Source organism: Syngnathus scovelli, chromosome 4 (assembly GCF_024217435.2).
Source record: "Syngnathus scovelli strain Florida chromosome 4, RoL_Ssco_1.2, whole genome shotgun sequence".
In the NCBI taxonomy this organism is placed as follows: Eukaryota; Metazoa; Chordata; class Actinopteri; order Syngnathiformes; family Syngnathidae; genus Syngnathus; species Syngnathus scovelli.
Window position 1 is genome coordinate 6,808,535 of NC_090850.1, and position 5,860 is coordinate 6,814,394.

Genomic DNA, 5,860 nt, shown 5'->3' on the forward strand with positions numbered 1-5,860 from the left:
TAATGGCAGATTCAACATTTCACATTTTTGTTGTTCCAGTTTGAAATTCACTTATTTCAACACATTCAAATCACATTAGGGACATTCCCAAACTTGCCAAATTCAAAAATTTCACGTTTTCACTTTTAAAATTTGCACAAAATTTTGCAAAATTTCACAAAATTTAGTTTTTCACTTCTAGTTTCTACATTTTTCCACCGATTCAACTCGTTCCAACTTTCAACTGTTCATCTTTTGCCTACCTATTCCACACCTTCCCACTTAGCAAAATTTCCAAATTTTCAATTTTGAAATTCACACCAAATTTTCCCAAAATTTAGTTTTTCCCTTCTAATTTCTACATTTTTCAACCGATTCAACCCATTCCAACTTTATTCACTTTGTTCACCTTATGCTTACCATATTCACCCCCTTCACCCCCACTTCCACAATTCAACCCTTGACCCCCACTTCCAGAGTGGCGGCCATCTTGGATTGACCCTGAAGTGCCCCAATGAACCCGGAATGAACTGGAAGTGCCCCAAATCAAACCGGAATTGACCCCAAATGAACCGGAAGTGACCTCAGGTAAACCGGAAGTGACCCCAAATCAAACCGGAAGTGACCCCAAATCAAACCGGAAGTGACCTTTTTCAATCGGAAGTGACCTTTTTAAACCGGAAGTGACCCCAAATAAACCGGAAGTGACCTGAGCTAGACCGGAAGTGCCTCTAATCAAACCGGAAGTGACCCAAATCAAACCGGAAATGACCATATTTCAACATTAAGTGCCCTAATTACCTACATTTGCGCTAACTTTTGCAAATTTTGCCCGATTAAACCCATTTCAACATTTTAACCCCAAAAGTGAACCTCCTGAAGCCGTTTCTTTCCTTTTGTTCCAAATTTCAGAAACTTTTGGTGCATTTTTTTTTTCTTTTAATTCCCATTCATTCTCTATTAGGATTCAAGATTTGCTCTAACTTCTACATTTTTTAACCGATTCAACTCGTTCCAACTTTCAACTGTTCCTCTTTTGCCTTCCTATTCCACAACTTCCCACTTACCAAAAATTCTCTACAATTTTGTTTTTCTACTCTAATTTCTACATTTTCAACTTATTCAACCCATTCCACCTTTCAACTGTTCATCATTTTCCTACCTATTCCACAACTTCCCACTTACCCAAAATTCCAAATTTTCAATTTTGAAATTCACACCCAATTTTCCCAAATTTCCTTTTTCCCTTGTAATTTCTACATTTTTCAACCGATTCAACTCTTTTCAACATCATTCTGCAACATTCCCCAAGTATTTATTCAACCTCTTCACCTTCACACGCAATTTCTTCAGGAATTGCAAATTCTAGTTATTATTATTCTACTTATTCCGCTCACTTTTTTGACGCTTAACTCCTTCCACATACTTCAACCGATTCACTCCGTTCCACTTTTCACTTATTCCAAATATTCATGACACGGCTGCTTACATTTTTTTTGTTCGAAAAATTTTCCGTTTTCACAAAATTCACGATTTTGTGGCATTTTTTTCCCAATTCATTCTTAATGGCAGATTCAACATTTCACATTTTTGTTGTTCCAGTTTGAAATTCACTTATTTCAACACATTCAAATCACATTGGGGACATTCCCAAACTTGCCAAATTCAAAAATTTCACGTTTTCAATTTTAAAATTTGCACAAAATTTTGCAAAATTTCACAAAATTTAGTTTTTCACTTCTAGTTTCTACATTTTTCCACCGATTCAACTCGTTCCAACTTTCAACTGTTCATCTTTTGCCTACCTATTCCACACCTTCCCACTTAGCAAAATTTCCAAATTTTCAATTTTGAAATTCACACCAAATTTTCCCAAAATTTAGTTTTTCCCTTCTAATTTCTACATTTTTCAACCGATTCAACCCATTCCAACTTTATTCACTTTGTTCACCTTATGCTTACCATATTCACCCCCTTCACCCCCACTTCCACAATTCAACCCTTGACCCCCACTTCCAGAGTGGCGGCCATCTTGGATTGACCCTGAAGTGCCCCAATGTACGCAGAATGAACTGGAAGTGCCCCAAATCAAACCGGAATTGACCCCAAATGAACCGGAAGTGACCTCAGGTAAACCGGAAGTGACCCCAAATCAAACCGGAAGTGACCCCAAATCAAACCGGAAGTGACCTTTTTCAACCGGAAGTGACCCCAAATAAACCGGAAGTGACCTCAGCTAGACCGGAAGTGCCTCTAATCAAACCGGAAGTGACCCAAATAGACCGGAAGTGACCCAAATCAAACCGGAAGTGACCATATTTCAACATTAAGTGCCCTAAATACCTACATTTGCGCTAACTTTTGCAAATTTTGCCCGATTAAACCCATTTCAACATTTTAACCCCAAAAGTGAACCTCCTAAAGCTGTTTTTTTCCTTTTGTTCCAAATTTCAAAAAATTTTGGTGCAATTTTTTTTCTTTTAATTCCCATTCATTCTCTATTAGGATTCAAGATTTGCTCTAACTTCTACATTTTTTAACCGATTCAACTGTTTCCAACTTTGAACTGTTCTTTTGCCTTCCTATTCCACAACTACCCACTTACCAAAAATTCTCTACAATTTTGTTTTTCTAATCTAATTTCTACATTTTTCAACTTATTCAACCCATTCGACCTTTCAACTGTTCATCATTTTCCTACCTATTCCACAACTTCCCACTTACCCAAAATTCCAAATTTTCAATTTTGTTACTCACACCCAATTTTCCCAAATTTCCTTTTTCCCTTGTAATTTCTACATTTTTCAACCGATTCAACTCTTTTCAACATCATTCTGCAACATTCCCCAAGTATTTATTCAACCTCTTCACCTTCACACGCAATTTCTTCAGGAATTGCAAATTCTAGTTATTATTATTCTACTTATTCCGCTCACTTTTTTGACGCTTAACTCCTTCCACATACTTCAACCGATTCACTCCGTTCCACTTTTCACTTATTCCAAATATTCATGACACGGCTGCTTACATTTTTTTTGTTCGAAAAATTTTCCGTTTTCACAAAATTCACGATTTTGTGGCATTTTTTTCCCCATTCATTCTTAATGGCAGATTCAACATTTCACATTTTTGTTGTTCCAGTTTGAAATTCACTTATTTCAACACATTCAAATCACATTGGGGACATTCCCAAACTTGCCAAATTCAAAAATTTCACGTTTTCACTTTTAAAATTTGCACAAAATTTTGCAAAATTTCACAAAATTTAGGTTTTCACTTCTAGTTTCTACATTTTTCCACCGATTCAACTCGTTCCAACTTTCAACTGTTCATCTTTTGCCTACCTATTCCACACCTTCCCACTTAGCAAAATTTCCAAATTTTATATTTTGAAATTCACACCAAATTTTCCCAAAATTTAGTTTTTCCCTTCTAATTTCTACATTTTTCAACCGATTCAACCCATTCCAACTTTATTCACTTTGTTCACCTTATGCTTACCATATTCACCCCCTTCACCCCCACTTCCACAATTCAACCCTTGACCCCCACTTCCAGAGTGGCGGCCATCTTGGATTGACCCTGAAGTGCCCCAATGAACCCGGAATGAACTGGAAGTGCCCCAAATCAAACCGGAATTGACCCCAAATGAACCGGAAGTGACCTCAGGTAAACCGGAAGTGACCCCAAATCAAACCGGAAGTGACCCCAAATCAAACCGGAAGTGACCTTTTTAAACCGGAAGTGACCCCAAATAAACCGGAAGTGACCTCAGCTAGACCGGAAGTGCCTCTAATCAAACCGGAAGTGACCTAAATAGACCGGAAGTGCCTCTAATCAAACCGGAAGTGACCTTAATAGACCGGAAGTGACCCAAATCAAACCGGAAGTGACCCCAAATGAACCGGAAGTGACCTCAGGTAAACCGGAAGTGACCCCAAATCAAACCGGAAGTGACCTTTTTAAACCGGAAGTGACCTTTTTCAACCGGGAGTGACCCCAAATAAACCGGAAGTGACCTCAGCTGGACCGGAAGTGCCTCTAATCAAACCGGAAGTGACCCAAATCAAACCGGAAATGACCATATTTCAACATTAAGTGCCCTAAATACCTACATTTGCGCTAACTTTTGCAAATTTTGCCCGATTAAACCCATTTCAACATTTTAACCCCAAAAGTGAACCTCCTGAAGCCGTTTTTTTCCTTTTGTTCCAAATTTCAGAAACTTTTGATGCATTTTTTTTCCTTTAATTCCCATTCATTCTCTATTAGGATTCAAGATTTGACCTAACTTCTACATTTTTTAACCGATTCAACTCGTTCCAACTTTCAACTGTTCCTCTTTTGCCTTCCTATTCCACAACTTCCCACTTACCAAAAATTCTCTACAATTTTGTTTTTCTACTCTAATTTCTACATTTTCAACTTATTCAACCCATTCCACCTTTCAAATGTTCATCATTTTCCTACCTATTCCACAACTTCCCACTTACCCAAAATTCCAAATTTTCAATTTTGAAATTCACACCCAATTTTCCCAAATTTCCTTTTTCCCTTGTAATTTCTACATTTTTCAACCGATTCAACTCTTTTCAACATCATTCTGCAACATTCCCCAAGTATTTATTCAACCTCTTCACCTTCACACGTAATTTCTTCAGGAATTGCAAATTCTAGTTAGTGTGAAGGTGAAGACCTTCACACTATTGTTATTGCTGTCCTTTATTATTATTATTATTATTATTATTCTACTTATTCCGCTCACTTTTTTGACGCTTAACTCCTTCCACATACTTCAACCGATTCACTCCGTTCCACTTTTCACTTATTCCAAATATTCATGACACGGCTGCTTACATTTTTTTTGTTCGAAAAATTTTCCGTTTTCACAAAATTCACGATTTTGTGGCATTTTTTTCCCCATTCATTCTTAATGGCAGATTCAACATTTCACATTTTTGTTGTTCCAGTTTGAAATTCACTTATTTCAACACATTCAAATCACATTGGGGACATTCCCAAACTTGCCAAATTCAAAAATTTCACGTTTTCACTTTTAAAATTTGCACAAAATTTCACAAAATTTCACAAAATTTAGTTTTTCACTTCTAGTTTCTACATTTTTCCACCGATTCAACTCGTTCCAACTTTCAACTGTTCATCTTTTGCCTACCTATTCCACACCTTCCCACTTAGCAAAATTTCCAAATTTTCAATTTTGAAATTCACACCAAATTTTCCCAAAATTTAGTTTTTCCCTTCTAATTTCTACATTTTTCAACCGATTCAACCCATTCCAACTTTATTCACTTTGTTCACCTTATGCTTACCATATTCACCCCCTTCACCCCCACTTCCACAATTCAACCCTTGACCCCCACTTCCAGAGTGGCGGCCATCTTGGATTGACCCTGAAGTGCCCCAATGAACCCGGAATGAACTGGAAGTGCCCCAAATCAAACCGGAATTGACCCCAAATGAACCGGAAGTGACCTCAGGTAAACCGGAAGTGACCCCAAATCAAAACGGAAGTGACCCCAAATCAAACCGGAAGTGACCTTTTTAAACCGGAAGTGACCCCAAATAAACCGGAAGTGACCTCAGCTAGACCGGAAGTGCCTCTAATCAAACCGGAAGTGACCCAAATAGACCGGAAGTGACCAAATCAAACCGGAAGTGACCATATTTCAACATTAAGTGCCCTAAATACCTACATTTGCGCTAACTTTTGCAAATTTTGCCCGATTAAACCCATTTCAACATTTTAACCCCAAAAGTGAACTTCCTGAAGCCGTTTTTTTTTCCTTTTGTTCCAAATTTCAAAAAATTTTGGCGCAATTTTTTTTCTTTTAATTCCCATTCATTCTCTATTAGGATTCAA

At 37.5% G+C, this 5,860-nt stretch overlaps 1 long non-coding RNA gene across 1 annotated transcript; it reads right to left on the reverse strand.

The window, feature by feature from the left end:
- Positions 1-315: 315 nt before the first annotated feature.
- On the reverse strand, positions 316-4,610 carry LOC137840257 (uncharacterized). Its single transcript, XR_011086784.1, has 2 exons — positions 4,267-4,610; positions 316-1,077 (listed from the first exon to the last, which is right to left on the reverse strand). It is a non-coding gene; the product is annotated as an uncharacterized lncRNA (long non-coding RNA).
- Between the last annotated feature and the right edge of the window lie 1,250 nt (positions 4,611-5,860).